Consider the following 13,734-nt stretch of genomic DNA (forward strand, 5'->3'; position numbering starts at 1 on the left):
TACCAAGCACGACTGATATCAGAGCAATAACATATTATTCTCAAATAAATCACATCTTTCGTCTAGGTTGAAAGCTACAATAACAATTATGTGTCGTGTGCAAACTGAAGCCGAAGGAAAATATGTCGTTTAAACACTTAATAAACTCATGCTAACTTAACACAGTATATAGAAAAGCAGTAACTATATGACACCCCCCCCCAATGATCCAAGGACGGTCAAAAAACAAGCCAATACTAGAATAGAGGCATAACATGAAAGCAGAGTTCAACAATATTGAGCCAAGCTAAATATAAAAAATATGTATGAATGCCTATAGTGGCCAAACAAAAATTAATCAAAAGTCTTCAACGCGAGGCCACTGAAGTATAAAGTTATAGGCCTAGGTCGTATAAAGTCAAATGTTCGTAAGAAAAAGGAACTTTTCAAAAATACCAAAAAGTCACGTGCCATAATAATCAAAGTCTTCAAGGCATCTCATGATTGGGCAGAATATGCAAAATAGGCAGCAAAAGCTTCCAACATGAAATCACTGTTATCATCCGAAAACAGTTCAGCCATCCAATTAAACAATGGGAAAAAACATACGTGCTCCTCCAGCACCGGATCCTCTAGCAACATCAGAGGACAACTCGGTGGGTTCTCAAGAACGCTATGTGCCAGAAACTCATGCGCCGCTGCGGGTTTGTCCCACTGACCCATTAGTCCATGCATCGCTGCCAAGGCCATAATCCTTTCGCCAGAACAAACCAACTCGTGAGGAAATACGGGGCACATCAGGTGATTAAAGTCGACGTCAGGAGATATCGGCAAGCAGAGACACAAATCAATGGCCCAGTCGAAATCGCAGCTCAGGCAATGAAACACAGGCTGGACACATGTGAAATAGGAAAATCGAAACGATAATCCAAATGCCGTGCTTAAAGTCGCAAGCGGCAGGGTGCCATAGTAATCAAGCATCCGGTTACGAAACAGTGTCAGAAGTAGCTGAGCGGCTTCTTGCGCAGGACGGGCATCCATGTTTTAGGAAGCAAAATAATATCAAAATGCCTGCAGCCAAAGCCAGCAAAACAGGGAACCCGCCAAACAAACTTGAAAATATAGAACGGAAGAACGCAGGGATGACACCAAAAATGTTTTCAAAGGTAGTCGCGAGACCACTGCTAACTAATTTAAAAAAATGAGCTAAGCCAGACGTAGAGGAGGCATTAAAGATTTGATGAACTAATTCGCAGAAATGAAACGGCAAGTCAGTATTTAAAAGTGCCTGCACCTCTGTGCGTGTGTTAGCTATGTGAAGGACATAAGTTTCACGGGCCGAGCTCAGGGCCACTTCCTTTTGAGACAAAAGGGCTCTTATTCTACTCATACCATTGAACTTCTCTTTCAAGGTTGGGATGCGCGGCCAGATGGAAACATCTGAATTCCCATGTGTGGGAGGATATAGTACATTTTTGCAACACACCACACGTTCTGATACAGGAACCACATAAGCGATACCGACCATTAAACCACAACATTCTTCGTTATTTAAAAGCAAATAACTACCATTTGTCAATAATGTAAATGCGGGAACAATCGCTGGTACTGGTGTGCCTTTCAAAACACAGGCTAAATTAGGCCGGTCCTGATTACAAGAACCGTGTAACTGGATGTGTCTGCATATTAATGAACGGTCAGGCGACTGTGTGCATTGTTCACCATTAAGATTCACTTCCTTTCCATCCTTTAGACATCTGTATGTGTATGGTAGAGACCATGCCTCATGGAGGAATGCGCTGCCTAGTGGTTCATATCGCCCTATTGCAATATACCGCATACAATTAGTGAATTTGTACAAAGCAAATGGTAATGTAATTAATCCATGGATTAGCCATGTTGCAGCAGCGGCTTCAGCTACAGAAAAAGGTAAAGATTCTAACTTTTCAATGTGTAAAATAGAAAATGATGCATTCCGCATTGAAAGCATGCGCTGTTTGTCAGTCAAATTAAATGGGGCAAAGAGGGAGGACACGTTCATGTAACTCCAGGGCACACGGCCCGCCTTAAGAGTCTGTAGTGTCCATGCAAACTGCATTACAGAATGCAATTGATTTTGACCATGGTATAGTACAGACACCTCATCATTCACAATGTCAATTACAGAAGAAACAATATTATTCAACGTGTAAATTCGGGAAGAAAGCATGTTAATACTGTTATCAACAACTGCAAGCACTTTTTCCAAATTTGCTTGGTCAATAGCCCTTAGGCGCTTAGCAGCCTCAATTTGAGAAAATTTCCAAATTTGATTGTAAACCGTATAAATCCACCGTTTAGATCTACCATTAGCCGGGCCTTTTATAAAATCATTTAAATCCACATTATCATTTAACTGGGATAGATGTAGTTTAACTGCAGCTAACTTGGAATGTTGTAACCAATTCTGACACAGTTTACCCACAGAGTAAGTAGTGACAGTATGGTCAGTTTCAAAACGGGGATCAGGCCTGACATGTGTAAACCCTTCAGTCAAACCCAGAAAACGACATTGGCAAGAATCAGCACTTCTATGCCACATCAGCCAACCCTTCGGATCCAAACTGGACACATGAAAGGATGAATGATGCAATAGAGTTTGTAACTCACGAATGGACAATTCAGTATAATTACCCCAACCTGAATATTCTTCCAATTCGGGGATAGTTGATGTATTTAATTTTTTGGAAGTAGCCAATCCAAAGAATGTTGTTTGGGTAACAGTAGAATTTAGAAACAACATGTGATTTGGGATGAGACATGCACGGTGCAAAGCCTCAGTGTCTTGTACCTGCCAATCTTTGGTACCCCAAACCGATTTAAGGTCAATTGTTTCCTTCCATAGCTCGTAGCCATCCACAGCTAACTTGTCTAGAAAGGACTTAGAATACAGCAATTTTGTATTGGTAAGTCTAACTTTGGACATGGACTTTTGTGTAATTTTGAAATAAAATGACTCAGGATTTGATTGATTAAAGTCTGTAAAATAAGTGTATTTTTTCAGAAATGTACTGGAGCTGCCTCTTAACGGAGCTGGACAATGTTCCCACTGTGTGTAATTTACAGTACCCCTTCTGGAACTTGTTTTATGCAGAAAATGATTTCCATAACGTTGAAAGCAAAACAAGTCACCATAATTAACAGAATCTAAGTATAAATCCTCAGCATCAAAGGCAGCATAGTATTTTAAATCAGAGAATAATGCTTCCACGGCCTGAATATCCCAATCATCAGAACGTATATCTTGTTTTACCACATCCCCCATGTTTACTCTAAGCACATTCGGAACATTAATCACTTCAGTGGGGCCATGTATTTGAAATCTAACCGCATCCCACACAATCCCATCAAGAACAGGCCAAGCAGTGATGTTAACTGTATTCAAATCTCTTTTCAGTCTGTGTGCTGAATGTGAAGAGGAAAGAGGGGCCAATGTTCCATTAAGGTACCGAATTCCTGTTCTTTCTTTGACATAGTGGCCATCGATCAGACGGAAAAAATAAAACACAAAACCAATTGACATAAAAAGATAAACTGAAAATAGAATCATCCAAATGTATGTAAAGGGGTACCCAAAATTTTTTTTTAAATAAAGTGGCATAAATTGCAATATTTGAGGGTTTCTTCGAATGTACTGAAACAGAGTCAAAGGAGAATCTGGATTGTGTGGCCAAACGAGTCTGCAATTCCGGCATTGATAAATCAGTTGGATAGGTGTAGTTCAGCTCATCAGTGTCATTAACAGGAAAAGTATTTAATAAAGGACTGGAAATAACAGGCATCTCGAGGGACACCTCTGGCTCAGCACCAGAAGTAATGGCCAACAAAGAATGCCTCACCATGGAAGGACAGGATACCGCCGGTGTCATGCTATGAAGAATCGGCCACCCTGTGTATCTTGACATTGTCAATTGAGATAAATCTGTTTTCCTTACGACCTGGAAGCGGTGGTAATATGACTGTTCTCGTGCCCTTCACTCCAAGAACTCGAACCGGTGCACGATATGAAGGACCAATGCCCACATGCATCAAGCAGAATTGCATTCGCAAATGGTGCGAATCGCAAAAATCGGCCGTTTGCGAATGCAATTCCTGTTTTTGAGATGCATCATGAAAAATTGTATTTTTCACATTTTGCGAATTCGCAATTGTTTTTGCGATTCCTTAAAAAAATCGCAATTTTAAGGAATCGCAAAAAATTCTCAAAAAAGTGTATGCATCAAAAATCGCTAATTGCGATTTTTCAAGGAATCGCATTTAGGAATTCCTAAATTTAAAAGTACTGGGAGCAGGTGGTAAATTTTTTTATTGGAAGGGAAACATGTGAAATCAATTAGTAGGGTACTTAAGGGGTTGTACATTTGCAGGAGACCTCTTTGGGGATGGCGGCAGTCATTGTTCTTGCACGTCGCTGGAGGTTGAGAGCAGCAGGAAGGAGAAGGAGGATGCTTAGTGAAAGGATATTTAGATTGCGCATCACTTTGTTTGGTCAGACACAGGCAGAAATATATGACAAGTATAGGCTGAATGCTGACTCCATAATAGATCTCATTGCTGAATTAGACCCAATTTTACGCAGAGAAACACGTAGGACCCTAGCCATACCCACCCATGTGCAGGTCTTATGTTGTCTACACCTTCTAGCCTCAGGTTCCTTCCAGGGAGTAATAGCAATTGCTGGGGGGGTTTCACAGAGTGCACTTTCTAGATTTTTCCAAGATTTCCTTAATGCAATGCTGATAAGGATACAGCATCACATTAATTTCCCTAGAAATCCACAAGAGTTTTTGGAAACAAAGTTGGACTTCTACAACATGGCTAATTTCCCTCATGTCATAGGTTGCATAGATGGAACCCATATTCCCATCTGTCCCCCATCTACAAATGAGTATATTTTTCGCAACAGAAAAAACTATCATTCTTTAAACATCCAAGTAATTTACAATTCCAAAACAATAATCACAGACTTAGTTGCAAGTTTCCCTGGGAGTGCCCATGACTCCTATATTTTCAAACATAGTGCCATCCATGGGCGACTGTTGTCTGGTGAATTTGAAGATGGATATTTGCTTGGTAAATAATGGTCTATTGCTCAAAGTACATTTCATTCACATTCTGTTGCATGATAACTTAACTGCCATTCTATTTTTTTAAACACCCATAGGAGACAGTGCATATGGTGTGAGATCATATATACTTACACCATACCTCAATCCAACAACCCGTAAGCAGCAAAACTACAACCATGCCCATATTTCCACTAGAAATGTAGTAGAGCGGACCTTTGGGGTCATGAAGTCTAGGTTCAGGATACTGCACAAAACCGGTGGAGCACTGCAATATCGCCCTGATGTGTGCTGCAAAATAGTAGCGTAAACGTAACAGGGGAAACCCAATAAACCCTTGTAGGCTTGGGCAATGGTTATTTCAAGTCGAAGGAGTGCTACAAGGGATTTGTTTCTATAATGTTAAAACTCAGTTGGGAGTCGTATCAATAGTATCAACCTCCTGTGTAACAAGTATCACATATTTACTGAAATAGAGACCAATCTTATGGAAGGCAAAGGAGACACGGAGAGGTGAAATCTGTTCTTCACAAAGTTTTATATTGATTCAGTAAAGTGAATTTCGAGTCAAAATATGGGGAGACATACATAAAAAGCAAAAAAGAAGTGAAAAGGGGTATATATCACTTCACCACATCAATTCACAACTTGAACATCAACTCCAATCAAATTATAACAACAACCAAAAGAAATCAATTAGTAATGGTTGTATGCTTGTGCCCAAGCAACAGTAAAGGAGATGATGTAGCTGTCGACGTTTCGGTCTTATATTGCTGCCGTCGTCAAGACCATCATCAGGACCATGAAGTTCATTTGCAGGTAAAAAACCCCCTAAGTTAAAACAATAAATGTTACATTATTACATTTCCTACAACAATTAAAAAGGCAGAGTAATACCTGAATTACAATTCTCACGTGTATCTAAAATAAACAATATGCAACAACAATTGATCCATATGTAGTACCCCTTCCTGGTACTACTTGGATAATAGCTTAAAAAACAAACCGAAAGAGTGTTTGCAGTTATTTACATTGATTTTCATACATCCAACTGATTTGCAGACATGGGAAAATTGAGCCCCATTGTTCCTGGTGTTCTAATTAAATGACACGTAGCATTCTCCATTTAATGGTTGCTTAACGGAGTGAGACACTTGATAGAGAGTCATTTTTTATCAACTCTGTTCTAAACTGATTTTAGAAATTAGCTGAAAAGTTAAAAACTCGTAGCTAGAGCACATATTTATATAAAATACATTCCTTTGAATGTCTTTGAAAAAACATTGCTGAGCAATTATGTGTCTACATTACTTTTCATTGGTTGTCTATAGAAAACATTGCAATTCGTATCTATTTCATTCAGCGATATTATGCTAATACAATTTCTCACATGGCAAAGAGAATTATATGGTATTGTTTGTCACCTGAAAATTCCAGTAATTATATTCTCATGTGGAATTCTGTATGTTAAAAACGATTCTGAAGAAAGAAAGAAGAGTGGCTATAAGTATCCGAATTATGATTAATCACAAAAAAGGGGGTGGTTGAACTCTGTTAGAGACCTACCTCATACGAAGCGTGTGTGGTATCAGCGATCATGTAAATTCTACAACTGAGACACAAGGCCAGTAGTTGAAATCTGTAAAGATAATACCAGGCGTTTTACGATTCTGGATGACTTGTAGGGGTTTTAAAGCGGAGGCATCATTAAATAACTGCTTCATAAGTAGGGATCTTTATAATGACATCTACAATTTTTCAATGGGGTTAGAAATACTCTAACGCACTCGAGGTGCTACCGTAATTACTGGGAAGTACAGAGTGTGTGAGTCTCCCATGGATGTTAAGCAATCACAGGTAGCAGAACTGTTATTTATCCGCATCATGACTCAGTCATTAAGCAAGGGCCAAGTTCCGTTTACATTGACAGAACCTGGTGGCTAAAAACATTGCTAGGTATTGTTCAGGAAAAGGAGACTGGTTTAGAGCAACCATGTCTCCTGAAAACGGTAGTTCGAAATAGCACTAAACTGGTGTGTTTAGCAGAGTCGTTCTCACATTGTTAGTTATTATTTGGGAACAGGAGACTGGCTTGGAACAGCCATGTCTCCCAAAAACGATACTTCGTAATAGCGCTAAAAAAGTATCTATACTGAGACGGCAGAGTCGTTCTCACTCGAACAGAAAGGCATGCATACTTGCTTACTTATAATTCAGAACCGATGGCAGAATATCTTCGGGTCACGTCGCGAACAGTCAGTGTCGGCCATGTTTCAAAGACCGGTGGTTTATAAAGCCGGCAGGGAGGTCTAATAGAGGTAGAACTTCTATCAGCGTGATGCTGACTTGAATAGTTCACTAAAGAAAGGACTACAATTGCCGCGAAAGTGGCGGCCATCTTGTAGGTTCATATGTCAAGTTGTCATTGTTAAAAATTAAACATTACATGTTGTTAAAAATGAGCGGTTGTTAACAAGAACATATAAATGTGGAAATAGAAATGTTTATAGCCGCACTTTAGTGGTTTAGCCATTAGCTTGATCGTAATAGCTCATAAGCGAGGTTTTAAACAGGTTTTCAAAACCACTAGGAATCGAAGGTGTCAAACAAATACCAATTAGACAATTATTGAAATGCATTTAACACAGCTTAACTAAATTATACAGATCAGAGAGTAGTGCTAATCAATTCCAACCTAAGGGAAAAAATTCAGAAAGACCTAAGTAAGGCATGCCAACGCATGCCACTCAGTGCTAGAGTTGAGTCCCTGTTTGACTGACTCAGCTGTACAGATCCAGCGTTGTTCTTTAAGTGTTAGTAGGTGGTCTACATTAGGTTGTCTGATTGTTGGTTTAACAACCTCCACAACCCACCAAGTTAGGTCATTTTCATTATGTTGTTTTGCTAGGAAATGGTCCACTAACGGAGCATTTTCGGTATGGCACCGTATCCTTGATTGGTGTTGGAGAATGCGTTTTTTTACAGGTTGAGTTGTTTTCCCCAGATACCTGAGGCCACAAGGACACTCTATGCAATATACAACATTGGTTGTGTTGCAATTAGAGAACGTTTTGAGAACAAAGTTTCTGTTGTTCAGTGAGAATTGTTTGATATTCTTAGTGGTGTTACAAGCTGTACAATGATTGCACTTATAGTGACCAATAAGTGGACTCAATTGTCTCATGTTCTCTACTGTGTGGCAGTCCTTATTCTGATATGCATGGACGAGTCTGTCCCTCAGATTCCTTCCTCTTTTAAAGGCGAACATTGGTTTTTCAACTAGTTCTGGTAGGTCTGAGAGTAAAGTCCAATGTTTGGATATCAAAGACCTAGACCGCATCAAGTTCCATCTGAATATATTATTGACTGTATCCGGATCCCACTATGTGAAAACTTCTTTATCCATGGCAAAACCTTCTTTCAACAACTCAAAGGTGTAGCCATGGGTGCTGTCTTTGCACCGGATATAGCAAATATTTATGTGACTGATTTTGAGGAGCAATTCGTCTACAATAACAATCCCTACGCAGCCCACATAAGATGTTGGCTACGTTACATAGACGATATTTTCTTCATTTGGCATGGTAACAATGAAGAATTAAACGATTTCCATAAGTGGATTAACTCCAGAAACAATAATTTACAGTTTACCATAGCCTTTAACAATGCCAGTATGGACTTTTTGGATATCTCCATTAAGGTGAATGAAAATAAAACTCTCTACACTACCTTATTCACCAAGCCGACAGCCAAGAACACTCTGTTAAAATACAATAGCTGTCACCCACAAGCCCTTAGGAATGGTCTCCCGTTCGGGCAGTTTCTGCGTTTACGCAGAAACTGCTCTAGACGTATTGACTATTTCAGAGAAGCCAATCTTTTGAAGATCAAATTGCTGGCACGCGGTTACCCAAATAGACTCTTGAAACGTTCACTGAAACGAGCATGGTACAATGAACGTAGTTCATTACTCCAAGTCAAAGAGAAGACAACTGAATCTAAACTTGTTTGTGTTACTACATTTGGCACACACAGTAACTCTATCAAGAAATTGATATCCAAACATTGGACTTTACTCTCAGACCTACCAGAACTAGTTGAAAAACCAATGTTCGCCTTTAAAAGAGGAAGGAATCTGAGGGACAGACTCGTCCATGCATATCAGAATAAGGACTGCCACACAGTAGAGAACATGAGACAATTGAGTCCACTTATTGGTCACTATAAGTGCAATCATTGTACAGCTTGTAACACCACTAAGAATATCAAACAATTCTCACTGAACAACAGAAACTTTGTTCTCAAAACGTTCTCTAATTGCAACACAACCAATGTTGTATATTGCATAGAGTGTCCTTGTGGCCTCAGGTATCTGGGGAAAACAACTCAACCTGTAAAAAAACGCATTCTCCAACACCAATCAAGGATACGGTGCCATACCGAAAATGCTCCGTTAGTGGACCATTTCCTAGCAAAACAACATAATGAAAATGACCTAACTTGGTGGGTTGTGGAGGTTGTTAAACCAACAATCAGACAACCTAATGTAGACCACCTACTAACACTTAAAGAACAACGCTGGATCTGTACAGCTGAGTCAGTCAAACAGGGACTCAACTCTAGCACTGAGTGGCATGCGTTGGCATGCCTTACTTAGGTCTTTCTGAATTTTTTCCCTTAGGTTGGCATTGATTCACACTACTCTCTGATCTGTATAATTTAGTTAAGCTGTGTTAAATGCATTTTAATAATTGTCTAATTGGTATTTGTTTGACACCTTCGATTCCTAGTGGTTTTGAAAACCTGTTTAAAACCTCGCTTATGAGCTATTACGATCAAGCTAATGGCTAAACCACTAAAGTGCGGCTATAAACATTTCTATTTCCACATTTATATGTTCTTGTTAACAACCGCTCATTTTTAACAACATGTAATGTTTAATTTTTAACAATGACAACTTGACATATGAACCTACAAGATGGCCGCCACTTTCGCGGCAATTGTAGTCCTTTCTTTAGTGAACTATTCAAGTCAGCATCACGCTGATAGAAGTCCTACCTCTATTAGACCTCCCTGCCGGCTTTATAAACCACCGGTATTTGAAACATGGCCGACACTGACTGTTCGCGACGTGACCCGAAGATATTCTGCCATCGGTTCTGAATTATAAGTAAGCAAGTATGCATGCCTTTCTGTTCGAGTGAGAACGACTCTGCCGTCTCAGTATAGATACTTTTTTAGCGCTATTACGAAGTATCGTTTTTGGGAGACATGGCTGTTCCAAGCCAGTCTCCTGTTCCCAAATAATAACTAACAATGTGAGAACGACTCTGCTAAACACACCAGTTTAGTGCTATTTCGAACTACCGTTTTCAGGAGGCATGGTTGCTCTAAACCAGTCTCCTTTTCCTGAACAATACCTAGCAATGTTTTTAGCCACCAGGTTCTGTCAATGTAAACGGAACTTGGCCCTTGCTTAATGACTGAGTCATGATGCGGATAAATAACAGTTCTGCTACCTGTGATTGCTTAACATCCATGGGAGACTCACACACTCTGTACTTCCCAGTAATTACGGTAGCACCTCGAGTGCGTTAGAGTATTTCTAACCCCATTGAAAAATTGTAGATGTCATTATAAAGATCCCTACTTATGAAGCAGTTATTTAATGATGCCTCCGCTTTAAAACCCCTACAAGTCATCCAGAATCGTAAAACGCCTGGTATTATCTTTACAGATTTCAACTACTGGCCTTGTGTCTCAGTTGTAGAATTTACATGATCGCTGATACCACACACGCTTCGTATGAGGTAGGTCTCTAACAGAGTTCAACCACCCCCTTTTTTGTGATTAATCATAATTCGGATACTTATAGCCACTCTTCTTTCTTTCTTCAGAATCGTTTTTAACATACAGAATTCCACATGAGAATATAATTACTGGAATTTTCAGGTGACAAACAATACCATATAATTCTCTTTGCCATGTGAGAAATTGTTTTAGCATAATATCGCTGAATGAAATAGATACGAATTGCAATGTTTTCTATAGACAACCAATGAAAAGTAATGTAGACACATAATTGCTCAGCAATGTTTTTTCAAAGACATTCAAAGGAATGTATTTTATATAAATATGTGCTCTAGCTACGAGTTTTTAACTTTTCAGCTAATTTCTAAAATCAGTTTAGAACAGAGTTGATAAAAAATGACTCTCTATCAAGTGTCTCACTCCGTTAAGCAACCATTAAATGGAGAATGCTACGTGTCATTTAATTAGAACACCAGGAACAATGGGGCTCAATTTTCCCATGTCTGCAAATCAGTTGGATGTATGAAAATCAATGTAAATAACTGCAAACACTCTTTTGGTTTGTTTTTTAAGCTATTATCCAAGTAGTACCAGGAAGGGGTACTACATATGGATCAATTGTTGTTGCATATTGTTTATTTTAGATACACGTGAGAATTGTAATTCAGGTATTACTCTGCCTTTTTAATTGTTGTAGGAAATGTAATAATGTAACATTTATTGTTTTAACTTAGGGGGTTTTTTACCTGCAAATGAACTTCATGGTCCTGATGATGGTCTTGACGACGGCAGCAATATAAGACCGAAACGTCGACAGCTACATCATCTCCTTTACTGTTGCTTGGGCACAAGCATACAACCATTACTAATTGATTTCTTTTGGTTGTTGTTATAATTTGATTGGAGTTGATGTTCAAGTTGTGAATTGATGTGGTGAAGTGATATATACCCCTTTTCACTTCTTTTTTGCTTTTTATGTATGTCTCCCCATATTTTGACTCGAAATTCACTTTACTGAATCAATATAAAACTTTGTGAAGAACAGATTTCACCTCTCCGTGTCTCCTTTGCCTTCCATAAGATTGGTCTCTATTTCAGTAAATATGTGATACTTGTTACACAGGAGGTTGATACTATTGATACGACTCCCAACTGAGTTTTAACATTATAGAAACAAATCCCTTGTAGCACTCCTTCGACTTGAAATAACCATTGCCCAAGCCTACAAGGGTTTATTGGGTTTCCCCTGTTACGTTTACGTTTCTACGCGCAGAGATTTCTCTGCTGTGGGTCACTTTGTATAAGTGGTTAATCCCTTTGGAGTACATAAATTTCCTCCATCTTTGGTTTCAACTCCCTAAATGTCTGAAGCTGAGACCTTGTCATATACCGACGAGTATATACAGAAAATTTCAGCAGGGCCCTCACTACTAGGAACTAAGGGACCTATTGCATCCAATCCCTATGAATCAGACTTGAACCAGCTGGAAAGACTACGCAAGAAGCTGGTACGCACAGAACTGCATGCCAAGTTCTTAACAGATTGTCTTAATGCAAATATAATCCCCAGTGGCTTACAGATACGTAATATTCCAATCATATTTACTGAAGACGAAGACTTTAAACTTCACTTCAGTTTTGCATCCAACAAGTGTTCACGCACGTGGATGGTGCTCAGCATCGAAACGGCGTTGAAACACATGAAGATCTTACTTAAGGAAATTGAAACGTTGGAACATAAGATCACCACTCATTCCAGCATAGTTAATGCCAAGGGTTTATTAGATAAAATAACTGCTACCATCAAAGAGTTTGAAACATTTAACTCGCAGAAAAAGACCACCAAACTCCAATCTGACATCAAACGGTACAACAAAGAAAAAACGTACCCTTATTTGAACAAGGAGTTTTACCAACCCCAAGGACATCAACAAGGCCCTTTTGTTAACCAACAGAAGAGAGTCACCTTCTCGGGCACAGATTCTGATACAAACAGTGAAAGCGGCTCAGAATACCAACAAGGTGCCGCACACCAACAACCTTCTACTTCCAGGCCTCCTTTTTTAGGACAGGGCCAGAGAGGACAGCCTCCCAGAGGACAACAGAGACAACCACGCAGAGGATGGGGCCGGAACAACTACACCCCAGGATTCCGACGCACTCGGAACCAATACTACGAGTGGTAGAAGAAAATGTAAGTCTACCCATTTTTAATCTTTCCAACCATGTCCTAACAACTGCAGAAATATCTGTCCTCTCACAGGGATTATCCTTTGTCCCTACCTTTAAAAATGACCTGTTTTCCACTAAGCTTGAGCTATATAAATTTTTTAGAGCCATTCGGCTCAGAAATTTCTTTGCCAACAAAACTGCCTTACCATATGCAGATGCCACCGGCCTACGCCCTGTCTCAACTTTCTTTCCGCCAAATAATTTGGTGGCCAAGGAAATTATTACATTCGAGAATGCTCTGCTAACTGAGATAGAACATCTTCTCAAACAACACAGATGGGTCCCTTATAATTTAACAAAGGAACAACAACAGGCTTTATTTCATCTCCAATCCTTACCAGATACCATCATAAAACCTGCCGATAAGGGCGGCGGCATAGTACTATGGGATGAAAAGGCCTATAATTTGGAATTAGAAAAACAGTTGTCGGTTGATTCCAACTACCGCAGACTCACATGTAATCCAACCACCCAGCTAGAAAAAAAGATCTTAACTCTATCCAGGAAAGGCGTAGAGGGTGGATGGCTAAGTGAAAAAGAGGCAGCCTTCCTCATCAAAAAGGCACCTACAGTGCCTGCGATCTATATATTACCCAAGGTCCATAAA

Source organism: Lissotriton vulgaris, chromosome 6 (assembly GCF_964263255.1).
Source record: "Lissotriton vulgaris chromosome 6, aLisVul1.2, whole genome shotgun sequence".
NCBI lineage: Eukaryota > Metazoa > Chordata > Amphibia > Caudata > Salamandridae > Lissotriton > Lissotriton vulgaris.